Source organism: Procambarus clarkii, chromosome 41, assembly GCF_040958095.1.
Source record: "Procambarus clarkii isolate CNS0578487 chromosome 41, FALCON_Pclarkii_2.0, whole genome shotgun sequence".
Taxonomy (NCBI): domain Eukaryota; kingdom Metazoa; phylum Arthropoda; class Malacostraca; order Decapoda; family Cambaridae; genus Procambarus; species Procambarus clarkii.
In genome coordinates this window covers 10142509-10159266 of record NC_091190.1, presented here as the reverse complement: position 1 = coordinate 10159266, position 16758 = coordinate 10142509, and the positions used below count along the sequence as shown (strand labels likewise).

Below are 16758 nucleotides of genomic sequence, written 5' to 3'. Positions count from 1 at the left end.
CCAGGAGCTGAATACCGTCTGCGAGAAGCACGGCAGCTACGTGCACGTGAGGTGGGTGCACGTGAACACGAGGGTCTTGGTCCCTCATGTGGTGCCATGCGGTGGCGCTTGGCCGGGCGAGATGCTGCTGACGCGACAATATCTCGCCCAGTTACACCACTGGTACCAGCCACAGGCTCAATAAAACTTTGATCTGAGTCCCAGAAAAGGAGTCACCTCCCTCTGACTCGTCACCCTCAAACAGAAAATATCCACAGGAACTGTGAGGTCGTGGTAGAATTGGGGTAGAAAATGGGCGAGGAGGCATGGGAGAGCGTATAGGCTTCGCCATGGCATGGCGGTCATTCTCACTTTCACTGCTGCTGCTACTATCACCCGACAACTGTGTATAATCCTCATCGTTGTCTGAATCGTCAAACACACTTTCTTCACCTTCAGAGAATAATTCGTGGGCTATTTGCTCTGGGGTGAGGGACTGAGTGGTGCGTGCCCGTGAGGCGTTTGACCGTGCGCTCGCCATGGTGACTCTCGCTAAACTGAGGCCTCCCATGCCATCGGATCGTGAGCTGGATTTTTTTTCAAAATGGCCGCTGTTTACTAGAGTCCCTGGGCAGCGTATGGGACCCCCAGCTACACCGCGGGCCATTCAAATCGTGCGCGGTACCCATACACTTCATATGAAGTGAAGCGCATTTGACTGGTAAAACGATTTACACTTCATATGAAGTGATGCGCACTTTAAGGGTTAAACTCGCATTCTGAGGTATGCCTGTATTATTATACAACAATAAGTGATAATAATTGGAACAATACTAGCAAATTTTTTTTTTTTTTTAATATGCCATAGATGCTGTAAATAATGCAGCGGAAATAAATTTGTGGTAACTCGGACCTCTTGAATGCCATGCGCGACGGTTCCCTGGCGCAGCACACTTGAGCGATCATGCTATGTGACGTCATTCGCGAACTTGTCGGCACATTTACGTGGTTGGTAAGTACAATAGAATTTTTTATTATTTTTCATGTGCTTAGGGAACACAAATGAACATTTTTAGAAGGCAAAAAAAAATTTTTTTAAATTACTTTTTCATGCACACGGTGGTGTTGAAGCCTTAACCACTGTGCTGCTTGGCTTCTAAATATGGCACCCCCCCTCCTGTGCGCAGGAAATAAATTCTCGGGAATTTATTTTTAAAACCCCTTCCTGATGTATATGTAAAAAGAAACTCAAAATTGTACTTACTTTGGCCGCAATGGGGTCCAGAAAATGTGCTGTGACATCACGATTCGGTGGTTGCCTGTGGTGTAGACTCCTGGGGGCAGTCGCGCGCCATGTTCAAGATGCATGAGTTGCCACAAATAATTTTTTGTTCCTTTTCTTGCGTACATTTCCAAATGCATTTGTTTTGTTTTTCTTGCCAATCCTATGTATAATGAACACGTACACAATATTATGGCAGAAGAACATCTGTACTGTCCCAGGACACTGTTACATGCATCACAAATGTCTCCACATATATTGCTCATATATCCAAGGTTTCATGTTCAATCATGTATATTTACAAGATATTTACACACTACTGTATGCAGTACCACACTCTATATACATTCACCATCAACACACTCAGAACTTTTCGAGTGTGTGATATGCTGCGAAACAGCTGACAGGGCATAGTGGCACTTTACACTCGATGCACCAGGTGGAGATGCATCTTCGCTTGCATTCTTGATGTGGAGTGTTCTTGCATACAACACAGTCACGTTTACCCTTGTCCCGTGATGCCTGGCATATACTCGAGCATGTGCTCACTGAAATTCTTGTTACCCCTCAGTCTGTCTGGAACTGCGTGTGGCATTTTTGCTGGCATCCCGTGTGTTGCAACAGAGCCCTCCTTCCCATATTTGACGAGCAGTTGTGACACTAGAGCAACACTGAATGTTTGTATTGGGGGTCTCTTGCTTGATTTTACTAGATACATGTTGAAGCGGTTCAGCATTGCAACATCAGTGAGGTGGAAAAAGGATTTTTCTGGGGGAAGCCCCTACGGCTCCCCGGAGCTTACTAGGCTGATATGCTAATGTTAGACTTTGGCATCAGTCATGTGTATGGAGTTCTCATGGGCCTACCGGGGACCACAAGCCAGAACCTGGGGCCCCCCTCTAGAGAGGCAAGGGGAGCAATGGCCTAAAGAAACCACAGTGTAATTGGAAGCATTCTATGTCTGCCATTGACCAGGTTAGGCACCCAGAAAGGTAGGCATCCCAAAACAAACCCCTATTCTGGTGAAAATTGCAACCAAAAGCCGAACGAGTGGATAGAACTCCCCCCCCCCCCCTAAAAAAAATAAAACGAGCAAACTAGTATGACGTCACCCGTTGTCGCTGTCTGTGCAGCCCCCCCTCCCCGGGAGGGGGAAAGGGTATTCCCTGACCTACCGCACTGGCGATCCACACTCCAGTTCTTGAGGCTGATGCTATCGGCTCCGTTGTGTGCTCTGGCTCCAGTATTTTTGCGGCGCTGTGCTTTGTGTGTGGCTGTTGTACTCCAGGGGTGCGAGAGCCAGGAGTTATTCCTCAGTACTCGGGCTGCATGCACCTAGGGTTCCCTTCCCTAGGTGCCTTGTAAGTACTGCCCTTAGAGCTTGGGGTTACCTTCCACAAGTTCCTTGGAGTCTGCCTCTGTGTGTCTGTTTCCTTGCTCGGTTTCTCGGCCGCCCTTTGGGTACTTGGGTGTTTTGTCTCCCTAGTTTACCTAAAGATAAGAGGCAGTTTTTGCACTGGTAAGGGGTGCAGGGTGCTGTGCAGCTAGTTGTCATCTATCACAGCGGCCGGCTCTGTTCCTTGGGGTACGTTGTCCTCTTGTGGGGGTTTTGTTTTTCTTTTTCTTTTTGCCTTGGTGGGGGGTTCTGCCCTATTTGCCACTGGTGTTTGGCTTCACCCTGATACTTGGTGGTGCCTCCCTGCTTGGTCCTCGTTAGTGTACACGTCCCTGAGGTTCAGCTTTAGACAGTTTGTTTGGTTGTTTTGGGCGCCGGTTAGCAGTATCCTGCCTGGGTTTACCTGAGCGCGAGTCCTCTTCAAGTAAACGCTCAGGACCCTGGGAATCCTCTAGGGGATGCATGGGTCCAATGGATGTGACCGCGGGGTCCCCCCTCGCTTCATGCAAGTTTGAGGGTTATTTGGTTCCCTTGTGTCAGGGCGACCCTCACTGTTTTTGCCTCCGTCACGCAGCCTGTTGGGTTGGTGACACTTTCGACTCTTGAGTTTTGTGAGTATTGTTGCTTGCTGGTGACTCAATTTACCCAATCTGAGGATGATAATCTTTGGGTACTGGCTGCACAGGCGTTGCATTCTAGGTTTCGGTTGTTGCAACGTGCTAGGATGGTTGCTCACCCGGATGCCTTGCGGCTGCCCCGTTTTGCTTATATGGACCCGGACTTGGAGATGGGGGTCGCTTCGACCCTTGTTCAGTCCACACCTCCTGGTCCTTCGCCTTCTGTTGTTCGTTCTGGTCCCCCTCCCCTGCTTCCGGCCTCGAAACGTCTGAGGGTTTTGGGGTTGGGGCAGAGGTTGGTTGGTCTTGAGACTCGGGCAGCCTCAGGGGATGCCCCTTCTGGTGTGGTGACGGAGGAATTCGAGTCTCCTCCCCTGGCTGAAGCCTCTGGGTCTGACCAGTGGGCCGCATTCTATCCGGCTTCTGCGGTTGCGCCAGCCTTGTCTAGTGGGGTCGGTGCATGGGGGGAAGACTTGGCCCCGGGTCCTGCGGAGGAGGACCCTGAGGCTGGAGAGGGGCTGACTTGGGGGCCTTGGGGGCCTTGGGCCCCGCTGGACCCCGCCTGGGTTTTTCTACCCTCTGAGCAGGGCTTACTGTTATGAGGAGTGGGGGTTTTCTTTTCCCCCTCTGCGTTCAAGTTGGATTTGGTGTCTACCCCTTCCCTGGTTGAGTTCCGTGTTTTCCCAGGTGCTTCGGTTCCGTGTTTTCCCGAGCACTTCGGTTCCGTCTTTCTGGAGGTTTTCGGCTAATTGCATCCAACCTGCTGCGGTGCGGGCGGCCCTTGCACCAAACCTCCTGAGTGACCCGGATTATGCCTCAGCAATGTATCCCTGGGCTTTCAAGTTTGGGACTTCGTTTCCTTTCTGGCTCCGTTACGAGGTTCCAGAGTCGTCCTGGCTGGCAGACTGTCCTGTCTTTATCTTGAAAGCTTGGCACTACTCCTGCCGTTCCCGCACGCTTGAGTGGCGGGAGACTTCGGCGGTGCTTCAAGTTTTCCTGGGGGGGGGGGGGCGACCTTGAGCACCTCAATGAGTGCTTGTTTGCTCCTGCCCTACCCCGGGATGTTGTTGTTGTTCAGCTCCATGTGCAGGTTCCCTCCCTTTTGGCATCGCAGGTGGCGGAGGACTTGCCCGCTCGGGGTCTTTTGGTTGCGGCCTTGCGCTTCTTTTCCCTCCTGGAGCTGTCTTCCGACTGGCTCACAGAGGATGTGGGGGCGCTTGGGGCTGTTCCTGGGTCTGGCACTTTACCCTTGGCGGGTCGCTCGTCGGCTGCCTTGCTGAAGCTTTTCACGCCGATCTTGCGGGATGTGGAATCCGCTTGGGCCTTGGCTCTTAGAATGTCTTCCCCTTTTTTGCCCTCTCTTGTTTGAGGTTTCAGCCGTTGCGCAGTATATTCAGGCTACTTTGGCTTCTTGCCGTCCTATGTCAGACTTGCTGGTTCTCTGGGAGTCCCGTGGTGGCCTTCCCGGAAGGGTCGTGCCAAGGCTCGGGGTTCCTCTTGTCGTGCTAGGCCACTGGTGTCAGGTTCGGGTTTGGCTCCTCCTTCGGACCCGCATTTGTCTGGTCGGCACAGTGTTCGCTCTGTGCGAGGTTCTGGGTCTCGTAAGGGGTGCCGGCCCTTTCGCGGTTCGCCCCATTGACGGGGCAATAAGGGGGGGGGAGGCTTGCGCTGTTCGCTCACGCCTGGTCCCAAAATTTGTGGGTGTTTCGGGTCGTTTCGCACGACCTCTGGTGGCGTTGGGTGACCCCTCCCCTGTGGGGGGTTCGGGGTTGGCGGGGCAGGTTTCTTTCCCTGCACTCTGTCAGGTCATCTTGGAGTGGGTTCGCTTGGGCGTGGTCGAAACGACGACATCCCTCAGATGGGTTTCCCGTCTTGTTTCCAGTCCCGAAACGGGACTGCGCAGACCTGTGGTTCATTCTGGACTTGTCCCATCTGAACCCCTGGGTTCATTGCCCCTCCTTTCGGATGACCACAATGTCCCAGGTTCAGCTCCTGTTGGAGCCAGGCACTTGGATGCGTCCCTGGACCTCTGGGACGCTTATTGGCATGTCCCGATTCATCCGGGGTTCAGGGACTGACTCGGTTTTGTTGTGGGGCTTCATGCTTACTGCTTTCGTTGTCTTCCGTTCGATTTGAACCTGGCACCTCGCGTTTTCACGCGCCTCATGCGAGTCGTGGTGACCCGTCTGTGTCTGTTAGATGTTTGGGTGTTGGCCTACCTTGACGACTGGCTGGTTTGGGCTCCCAGCCAGTCTGCCTGTCTGCTAGCCAGGGATCTGGTTCTTTCTCAGCTTGCCGAGTTTGGTTTCTTGGTGAACTGGAGGAAGTCCCATCTGGTTCCCTCCCAGGTTCGGACCTGGCTGGGTCTTGTGTGAGAATCTCGGACCGTTTCCTTGTCTCTTCCTCCAGAGTCTTCTGCGGCTGTGGTCCCGCTTGTGCCTGTTTCTGGGGGACTCCCGGGTCACCTGGTGGTTGCTTGAGGGTTTGTGAAGCCTGAACCTAAAGAGCCTGAACTTCGCGATGCTGGTCTACCCGCTGGGTCGGGTTTAGCTTCGTCGGCTGTTCTGGTTCCTTTGGGGACGTCCCTTCCGCCTTTCTCACGATCGCTGGGTTCGGACCCCGGGGGCTTTTGCGTCGGTTGCTGCGTCACCGGCTTCCTCTTCGGGTTTTTTGGGGTTCAGTGCCTTGGCGGCTACCTGAGCCCTTGCTTGATGTGCTCACGGGCGCGTCGTCTCTCAGCTGGGGCTTTGTGATCAGTGCTCACCAGGCCAGCCAGGAACGGTGGGGTCCGTCCTTCCGTCGAGCCCACAGCACTGTGTGGGAGTTCGCAGCTGTGTGGTTTGCTCTTCGGAGGATTCGAGTCGCCCGTGGGTCGTTGATCCGGCTCCATTCAGACAACTCCCCGGTGGTTCATTGTCTGAACCTGGGGGTTTGATGCGGTCCTTGGCTCTTTGGCGCTGATCGCTTCGGATGACTCGTCTGCTGAGTTCTCGGGGTTTGGCTCTCCTGGCAGTTCACGTGCGGGGAGTGTCCAACGTCATGGCCGATGGCCTGTCTCGTTTCGTTCCCCTCTCGACGGAATGGATGGTTGATGCCGACTTCATGGACAGGGGAAGTTGGGTTCCTTCCTTTGGCTTTGCCAGACATTCGGACGCCCTGAGGTGGACCTTTTCGCATCGGCGCGATCGTGGCGCCCTTTCCCGACTGCGAGGCCGTCGGGGTTAACACTTTTCGGCAGGACTGGTCGAGGTGGGGGTTCCTGTACCTCTTTCCCCCGGTTCAGCTGTTGCTCCAGGTCCTGATGCGCTTAGAGACTTACCAGGGGAGAGTTGTCCTCCTGGCCCCTTGGTGGCCGGCCCAGTAGTGGTTTCAGGCGCTGCTTGCTCGGTGTCCGAACCCGGAGGTTTTCCGCGGCTCCGTCTCTTCCAGCAGATCGGACCGGTACGTCATGTGGATGGTTCGATCTTCTCCTTGAATCTTCGCGTATGGTATTTTTGACTCGAGTTTATCATCATCTCTGTGGTGATCAGGTAGCTTCCTTATTAGTGTCCCACCTGCGGGCTTCGTCTCGGCGGCAGTATGAAGTTTCCTGGCGGTCCTTCCAGTTCTTCTTACGTCTTCGTCGTTGTACTTTGCTTTCTGTTTCTGTGTTGTCCTTTCTCTCTTGGTTGTACCAGGACCGTCTTCTTATGCGTAACACTGTCACCTCGTATCGTGTGGCACTGGCGGAGCCGCTTCAGCTTGCTTTCAGCATTGATGTCACTTCTGCGCCGTTTCCCCAAGTTGTCTCGGGCGTTGTTTCACCTCCGGCCTGCTCATGCGCCACCTGAGCCGTCCTGGTCATTGGACAGTGCTCTCTTTTCTTTTTTCTTATTTTGTTGTGGCCCCTTCGTTCCGGATTGTTTTTCGAAGGCTCTTTTTGCTGTTGGCATTGGCCTCTGGGGGTCGGGTGGATGAGCTTTATGCTCTCCTCCGGCGCAGAGGTTTCTGTTCCTTCGGTTGGGGTGAGTGATCGGTTTGCTCGTCTGCAGCCTTCTCCTTCTTTTCTGCCGAAGAATGAGACTGCTGTGTTCCGGAGGGGTCCCTGGATTGTTGTTGGTTGGTTCGGCCGGGGGTGCATCATGTTTTGTGTCCGGTTGCAGCTCCACCGTTATTTACGCTCCACGGCTTCTGTGTCCGTGGATGCGCTTTTGGTTGATCCGGTTTTCCTTCTTCCCTGTTCGAGGGTGCTGGTCTCCCAGGCCATCCGCAGGGTTATTGAGGCTAACCAGCCTGCAGTCTATTCCCACGCCCATGACGTTAGCAAGTTCGCTGCTCTTGCCACCATCTTTGGCAATATGTCCTGGGCTGACATTCGAGCGCAGGGATTTTGGCAGTCGAATAGGGTCCTGGCAGCTCCTTACCTTGTAAACGTTCCTGGCCCGGTTGGGCCTGTGTCGCTTTGGGTCGGTGGATGTGGCCAGTTGTCTCGACTTCGGGATGAGGAGTGAGCAGCAACTGCCTCCCGGGTAAGTCCTTATTCTTTTCCTCTATGGGTAGTTAGCTCCGGGGAGCCGTAGGGACTCCCCAGAAAACCAGCGTTGAATGTAACGAAACCCCATTTTCTGGGCGAGTCCTGGAGGCTCCCCGACATCCCTCCCTCTCTCCGGTCGGCGTTTTTTTTCACATGTTTTGACATCCAGTCTCAGATCTGGGGTGTGGATCGCCAGCACGGTAGGTCTGGCGCTAACCCTTCCCCCTTCCAGGGAGGTGGGGGGGGCTGCGCAGACAGCGGCGCGACGATGGGTGGTGTCATACTAGTTTGCTCGTTTATGTTTGCGGAGTTCTATCCACTCGTTCGGCTTTTGTTTGCAATTTTCACCAGAATAGGGGTTTGTTTTGGGACGCCTATCTTTCTGGGCGCCTAACCCGGTTGATGGCAGACATAGAATGCTTCCAATTACACGGGGGTTTCTATAGGCCATTGCTTCCCTTGCCTCTCTAGAGGGGGGCCAGGTCCTGGCTCGTGGTCCCCGGTAGGCTCATAAGAACTCCATACACATGACTGATGCCAAAGTCTGACATTAGCATATCAGCCAAGTAAGCTCCGGGAAGCCTCCAGGACTCACCCAGAAAATGGCATTTCATTACATTCAACGCTAGTTTTTTGTCCACTTCACAGATTTACGCACGCATTCGAAGGTATCAAGCATCATGTCACATTTATCTACCAGGCGCATGTTGACGTTGTAGTCTATGATACAATTGGGTTTATATATAGGGAAGTGTATTTGAAAGTGCACTTTGCCACTGTCCAACATGGCACCGGTGTGAATTGTTGTCAACATATTCACCTCGCGTCTGTCCCTCCACCGCACTGGTAACATATTATCACACTTGTGCAGCTGGCAGCCACCCACTGCAATACCTATTCCAAACACTGGCATTTCCCTCCTGTGGGCCTTCACAGTGCCACATACGACTGTGTTATGGTCGAGGTATCTGGTCAACAAGGGGCTGGTATAGTAGTTGTCGGTGAACAGTATATGCCCCTTGTTCAGCAACGGTTCCATGAGGGTTTTGACGACAGTGCTGGAGAACCCGTGTGGATCTTGAGCGGGTATGTCGACGTCTGTACCTGAATACAGTATCATGTCCATGACGATTCCAGTTTTGCAGTCGCACAGCACAAAAAACTTTAGTCCAAACTGGTGCCTCTTTGATGGTATGTACTGCTTGAACACCAGTTGTCCCTTGAAGAGGACTAGCAATTCATCAATCACCACATTCTGTCCAGGTACAAAATAGTCAAGGAACTTGCCTCTCACATCACTAAATACCTCCCGCACCTTCCAAAGTCTGTCGTGTCTGCCCTCATTTGCACTGTTTTCGAAGTGCAGGTACCCGAGAAGCAACAGGAACCTATCACGTGACATGTACCTGTTGAACATGGGGGATGGAACAAGGCTGTCTTTGCTCCAATAGTCCTGGATGTATTTCTTAGAGCGTTTCATCATCATGCTCAATGTGAGAAACACGTACATTTCGTCATTTGTGGTGTCCTTCCATTGTGTTATGCAAGATGCAGGTAAATCTCTGCCTCAAGATGGTTGATGAATTACCTGGTTGATACCTGGTTGATGGGGTTTTGGGAGTTCTACTCCCCAAGCCCGGCCCGAGGCCAGGCTTGACTTGTGAGAGTTTGGTCCACTAGGCTGTTGCTTGGAGCGGCCCGCTGGCCCACATATCAACTACAGCCCAGTTAGTCCGGCACTCCTTGGAGGAAATCTAGTTTCCTCTTGAAGATGTCCACGGTTGTTACGGCATTATTTCTTATGCTCGCTGGGAGGGTGTTGAACAACTGCGGACCTCTGATGTTTATACAGTGTTATCTGATTGTGCCTATGGCACCCCTGCTCTTCACAGGTTCTATTCTGCATTTTCTTCCATATCATTCATTCCAGTATATTGTTATTTTACTGTGTAGATTTGGTACTTGGCCCTCCAGTATCTACCATGTGTATATTATTTGATATATCTCTCGTCTTCTTTCTAGTGAGTACATTTGGAGGGCTTTGAGACGATCCCAATAATTTAGGGGCTTTTATCGCGTCTATGCGTGCCGTATAAGTTCTCTGTATTCCCTCTAAACTGAACAGTATTCAAAACAGGACAACACAAGTGACTTGAAGAATACAACCATTGTGATGGGATCCCAGGATTTGAAAGTTCTCATAATCCGGTTCATTGTCGAAATATGCCAGGAAATAGTCAATTTTGGCCATATCATCACCTGTATAGGGGAATAATAGTGTCACACCAACAGCGGTACCATCAAAAGTTGGTATTTGTGGGACAATTCTCGCACAATCCTCCCACACAAGTACACCCAGTTTGGTTTTGACGCCGACACCACGGTAAACATTACCACGAGCACCAGAAACTCAACTTCATCGTCTTGTGCTAGAGCCACATATAGGTGGCAGGAGATGAGGCTGTTCTGCGTATCGTAGGCCTACAGTGAACACCTGACGTAGAGGGGAACACTGTCATCATTGTCCTCTGGGCGCGTGACATGCTCCCGCTTGTCTCGGCTTGCTGAGGCAGCAAAACCTTGCCTAGTAACACCCTTACTGCTCGTACTCGGGGTGTCAACACTACTTGTATCGGAGCCTATGCCACTGAAGCTCGAGAATGATTCATCACAAGTACTATCACTGAATAAATTTGCATCAGAGGACACACACGGTGGTGGTGACTCAAACGGTGTTGACCCAGGGCGGCAAGGCAGGCCGGGCGAGGCGCGAGTACTGTACACACTCGTGACATCATCCAACTCAGTCTCTCCCTCACTTGTATCAGACCTCTGTGTAAGGTCTTTCTCTGGATCGTAGTCTAAGTCATCATTCATGGCATCATCATACAAAATGTCGCGTATTCCCTCCTCAGAGAGTCGTTTTACATGACCGCGGCTGATCGTGGAGCGGGAGCTCGTAGACGATGCGTCAGACACGGTTGCTTCCTTGAAACTGAGGCTCCCCAGGACCCTGGGGCATGCTGGGATTTTTTTTCAAAATGGCGGACAATCACTGAGGCCCATCAGGCATCCATTTTGTACCCGCGTCACCGCACGGCAGTTTTAACACTTTCGCGCTCCCTGGGAATCGGCTGACCGTATGCCCTAAGTGGGCCGTTCGTGTCGGCCTACTGCGCGTCAGCACTAAAATGTTTATAATCTTTTCGGGGTGGGGAGCTTAATTTTGGCGGTATGTATTTAAATTTGGTATCATTGTGTTCGCGAGAGAATGCTCTAGAGGAATATATATATAAAATGTCACCAAAGACAACATGATAACCACACCAAATAACAAACTGTGGCGTTCGTTAGCCGTGAGCGTAAAACCGGGCATCAATGTTTACGATGTTTTTATGTTTGCGAACCCCAGAATTGTTATTCGTGGTTTATTTTGGTATCATTGTGACCGCAATAAAATTCCCTACACGGACATATAAATATACACAATAAATAATGGTGTCGCCCCACCCGCAGGAATGTGGGAAGTTGGCTTAGGGTTTCCCGCTCCAGCGCGCCCAGCTGCACATGCGCTCAACCACAACTGAAAAGCTTATACTCTCCTCATGTCTGTGACCTTCATTTTCGATGTACGTGTTTTTTTTTGGTATCACTGTGTAGCTAATGAAATGTTCTATAAGAACATATGTATAACATTTCACCAAAGCTAACATTACGCGACCAGCAACCAAAGAACTGCGTGCTTTGTTTCGCGCTCACGCTAAACTCCGCTAAACTCTCCCTATATGTTGCTACTCTGATTGTGTTTATCAAGTCAAAACTTGTTGCAAATGGTTTTGTTTGGTATCACGGTGATCGCAATAAAATTGCCTACACAGACATATGCATAAAAGTGGGTTACACGCGCGCGCCTCACCCCCAAACACCCCCAAACACGTCGATGCCTCACCCGCCCAAACACCCGTTTCCACACCCGCTACACCCAATACACCCGACAAACAAAAATATTGTTCCAATGGAAGTTTTTGTGCTACATTGTTCATTTTGGTGTCAAAATACTCGCAATAAGATGCACTATGTAGACATACCAATCTGAGCACTAAGAACCGGAATATATATAGAGCTACCCACAGCAAAGTATAAAGAAGTAATAACCTCAAAATGTGTAATATAAATTATGTGTACTTACCCACGATGTGATGAAGGAAGGTCAACAAGTTGAGCATTTGATTATCCACTCCACCGGCTTCAGGAAAATGTCCCTGAAGTTGCTCAACAGATGTTACGTTAGGTGGAGTGGAAGCTTGCAGAGGAGTTATTTCTTTGCTTTCCAAAATATCCTCTTGCGGTGATATTTTGTGTAGCATGGTGTGGCACATAGAGCAACTCCACATGTCCTGCACTGATACATAGTCTTTTCTAATTCCCGACTTCATACAAACTCGGCACCGTTTCCGTTTAGCAATTTTCACTAATGCATGAGTCAACTTCCTGTTTAGCCTGTCCTCTGAATCAACAATGCGTGGGTTTTTCACAGGTGGAGGAGTAGCTTCAGCTTGAGGTGCAGGCGTTTCAGTTTCAGGTTCAGTGTCTGATGAGGATGAGGCATGTGGTTGGCGTGGAAGACGATGAAATAAAGGACGCCTTGCTCCAGATGGGCCAGGTGTTGCCAAATCATGAGAAGGATCCTGGTAATCATCAGCATGTGGGAGAGGGCTTTCAGTAGCAGGCCACTCATCCATGTCCCACCTCAACAGGGCCCATATTGCTACTTCATGAAACTGGAGTAGGGTCAGTTTCTTGGCATCAGTTGTGTACATCTTGTACAACACATAGGCATTGTGTATAGCCATCTGAAGGAAGTAAAATGTGATCTTCTTAGTCCACTTATGCGACTTCCTGGTGAACCTGTAATATTTGACCATTTGGTCGAAGTGATCAACTCCCTTCATGTTGTTGTTGTAGTCGCAAATGGCTGTTGGTTTGTTTACAGTTACAATCTGAACAGATGATGTTCCGTCACGTTTCTTCACTCTCTTCCTTCTCTGTACTTCCTGTGTGTCAGCATTATGGCAGTTTGTGATCACTGACACCACTCTCTTGTCTTTCCAAAGGATAACAAAAGTGTTATCCTTGCGCCTGAAAATAATCTGATCAACAGCGAATTTACCTTTGGCAAGTTGTTGCAGCTCTAGGGGCACCACGCTGCAATCTGAGTGTTCCACAAGTGTACACACCATTTTCCCTTAGCAATTCTGTGAGATGGACAGAGTTATAATAATTGTCCATATAAAGATGATAACCTTTGTTCAACAAGGGTCGCATAAGGCCCATCACTGTCTCAACTGTTGTCTTGCCCACTCCAGAATAAACCTCGAAATCAATAATATAACCAGTCCCTGCCTCAGCAAGCATGTACAACTTTACCCCATACTTATCAGGCTTATTGGGGTTGTAAACCTTGAAGGATAGACGACCACGCCACGACATTGTACCTTCATCCAAACTGAGTGCTTGATTGGGGACGTAGTAAGAGCCAAATTTGTTGGTCAAATAGGTAATGATGGTGCTGAGTTTTATCATGCGGTTCTTGTTGTTGGGTGGAATTGCAAACTGGTTATAAGTATGAAAAAACTGGGCAATATGTTGGAATCGTTTTGCAGTCATGAACACATTGAAGGTCCTCATATGCCACAACCGGCTTGTTTGCCAGTACAGACCTGTACATGCGCATTGTTGGGAGTCTTGCAATACCCATCAAGATTGATAAAGCCAAATACCTTGCCATTTCCTTCGCAGATGCCTCCTTCCACAACCTCATAGTGCGCCTGGAAGCATTCTGAATAAACTGCCTGGCATACCTGTTAGTTTCCACTGTGATGAACTCAATTAGGGCACGGGTCAGAAATAATTGAACAAATTGCAGGGGGGTAATTGGCACTGGGACAGTTATGCCTGGTGTGGCACTGAAACTGCCTACAATAGGTGGTGTATTGTCAGTTGACCAGGCAGCATCGGGATTAGGCTGTTGAAGACGTCCTGCACGCCTCCTTACAGGTGCCTTGGGGCGGCCCACATCCGCTGCCTCATCCTCAATCCCCTCGCTACTCTCCTCACTCGATGATGAATCAAACTCATCAGACGACGCTGTCCCCTCATTATCACTACTGAAATCACTCTGACGCTCTTCCCCTTCAACATCTGCCTCCACATCTGACAAACGATCCAACAAATCAGGAATTTTACTAGGGGTAAGCTTCACATTGCTGAACCTTTTGTACAGCTCACTCAACCTATCTTCCTTGGTCATTTCACTATCCTTCTTGGGGGTAGAGGTGCTCTGTCCTTTACCACGATCCATGTTTGCAAGTAATAATGCGTTGTAAAGAGACAGGAACGAATAAACACTGCTACACAGGGCAGAGAGTGGCACAGGTTCTGGACGCGGGAGCGCGGTAGTCCGGTCACGAGAGACGTAAACAAAGGACTAGGCCGACCGCATGGCGTGACCCAGAATCCCATGCGGCCTACGGAGGATTGTGGGAAAACAATGGCGCTCATTTCAAAAAAAAAAAAAAATGAAGATCGCATAGAAACTTTTTTTTTTACAAATTTTTATATCAAGTGACGCACAGATGCGTCACTGGAACACATTCAGTAGAAAAATGAGTGACGAGATATTAAGTCTGTGGAACGCGAAAGTGTTAAATGGTATGAGTAAGATCCGGGAGGTGTGTTGCGCATCACCCGTTGAGCACCTGCAGGCGCGTTGCGCAGTTCAGTGATTAAGGGTTGAGAGTTTATGAGTGAAAATTATTGCAGTGAATACTTTTCTTGAGTGTGTGATGGTTATTCTACTGCATGCTGTTGAATGTTGAAAGTATTAATTATTAATAGTCTTAACTATATGCATTATATTTGCAATATTTCTACTTTCTTTCCTCAGAATGTGGCCGAGATATGCTGATGCTGCTGTGCTTATTTTGACAAAATTCAAGGGCCAAAGAAGCCCTTGTGAACAGTATTTTGGTACAAAGCAACATTATTCCAACAGGAAAAAAGATAATATAGAGAATACATTTTGACAAAGAAAGTTTTGCTAGCAAATATGTTACCTCTTTATTTACAAAATTATAGTTCTTTCGTATAAAAATAATTGAAAATCTAAAAGATATAAGGAATAAGATGAAACATTATCAAATAGTTTCATTAAAGAACATTTCAGATATATTTATTTCCAACTATTGGTGAGGAAACAGAAATAAAGGGCTTACAAGTCAGTGTGAAGATTGTTTTGAACTTTGTGTTAAACCCAACTGTGGTGTTCATTATGCACTAAAGTTCATCTGCAAAAATAAAAACACAACTATTTTAGTTAGTTATAATGAGAAGCTACATGAGTGCAACATAAATCACACAAATGACAAAGATAAACTATCCTGCGAGTCTTCATATTTCCAAGTTGATAATCAGCTAACTTGGACATATGAAGACTCATAGGATGGTGTATATGAATGATAAACTTCGTGACTGACCCAAGTGTGGGAAAAATTTAGGCTACCTTATCAGTATGAGCAGGAACTTGTTGGTACAGTTTGGTGATAAACCTTAGAAGTGTTTGGTGATAAATCTTGTCTGACCAAAGTCTTGTTGACCGTATCAGTTGTAAAAAGCACTGGAATACATTTGTTAAATCTAATGAGTGTCATTCATTTTGATAGTATTGTATGAGATACATAACAGGACAAACCTTTTCATTTATCAAGTGCATTTTCTGGGTGGAGCCCCTTCGGCTCCTTGGAGCTATCCAGGCTGATATGTATGTTATTAGACTTTGGCATCAGTCAGTGTGAATAGAGTTCCAGGCCTACCGGGGACCACAAGAGAGAACCTGGCGCCCCTCAGAGAGGCACGAGGAGCAATAGCCTATAGAAATGCACATGGGATCAGGAGCATTCTATGTCTGCCATCGACCGGGCCAGGCACCCAGAAAGGTAAGCGCCTCAAAACAAACCCCTATTCCAGTTAAAACAACTAAAGAAGACTAACAAGTGGACAGAATTCCCCAATTGAAAACAAGTAAATGAACATGACGACACATGTGCCGCGCCGCATGTCTGTGCAGCCCCCCCCCTCCTCGGGAGGGGGAAGGGGGAACCCCAGACCCACAGCACCGGCAATCCATCCTTCAGTTCTGGACTGATGTGATTGTGGCTCGGTCGTGTGGCAACAGTTCCAGATTCCAGATTCTTTCTGTGTTGTGCTGGGCCTTGCGTCCAGTACTGCTCTTACGGTGGCGTGCGAGCTGGTAGTAATATTCACAGGTGTTCAGGCTGCATGTGCTTAGGGTTCCTTTCCCTGAGTGTCCTGTAAGTACCACCTTTGGGGCTTGGGGTTATCTTCCACAAGTCACCTTGGGGTCTACCTCTGTTGGTCTTTTGCTGCTTGGCGATTGCCCCTTCCCCTCCCCTCCCGAGTGTATTGGGGGTTTCCTCCATTGTTTACCTTAGGGTAAGTGGTAGTTTTTGCACTGCTAGGGGCATGGGGTACTGCACAGCTAGTTTTCACCCATTACAGCGACCGGCTCTGTTCCTCCTGGGTACGTACGTTGTCCTCTTGCGGGGGTTTTCTTTTCGTTTTTGTTTTTGCCTGGTGGGGGGGGGTCTGCCTTTGTGTTCTTGCCCCCCGGTTATATTAGGGTCTTGACCTCCGGTGTCTGGTGGTACCCCCTGCTTTGCCCCCGTGAGTGGACACGTCCCGGGGGTTCAGCTTTAGCAGTTTGGTAGCTTCGGGTGCCGGTTAGCAGTACCCTACCTGGGCTTACCTCTAGCGATACCAGTTTAAGGGGCCCTGGGAATCTCTGCGGGGGCGCACGCTGTCCGATGGTTGCAACCCCTGAGTCCCCTCTCGCCTTGTGGGAGTTTGAGGGTTGCTCTGTCCCCTTGTCTCAGGGCGGCGCTCATTGTTTATG

General features: G+C 49.6%; 1 long non-coding RNA gene across 1 annotated transcript in view; it reads left to right on the top strand.

The window, feature by feature from the left end:
- LOC138373277 (uncharacterized) overlaps window positions 1-15486 on the top strand; it is a 106511-nt gene extending 91025 nt beyond the window's left edge. The window contains exon 2 of the long non-coding RNA XR_011231099.1: window positions 14734-15486. This is a non-coding gene — a long non-coding RNA (uncharacterized lncRNA). The remainder of the gene's footprint in view (window positions 1-14733) is intronic.
- Window positions 15487-16758: the final 1272 nt, after the last annotated feature.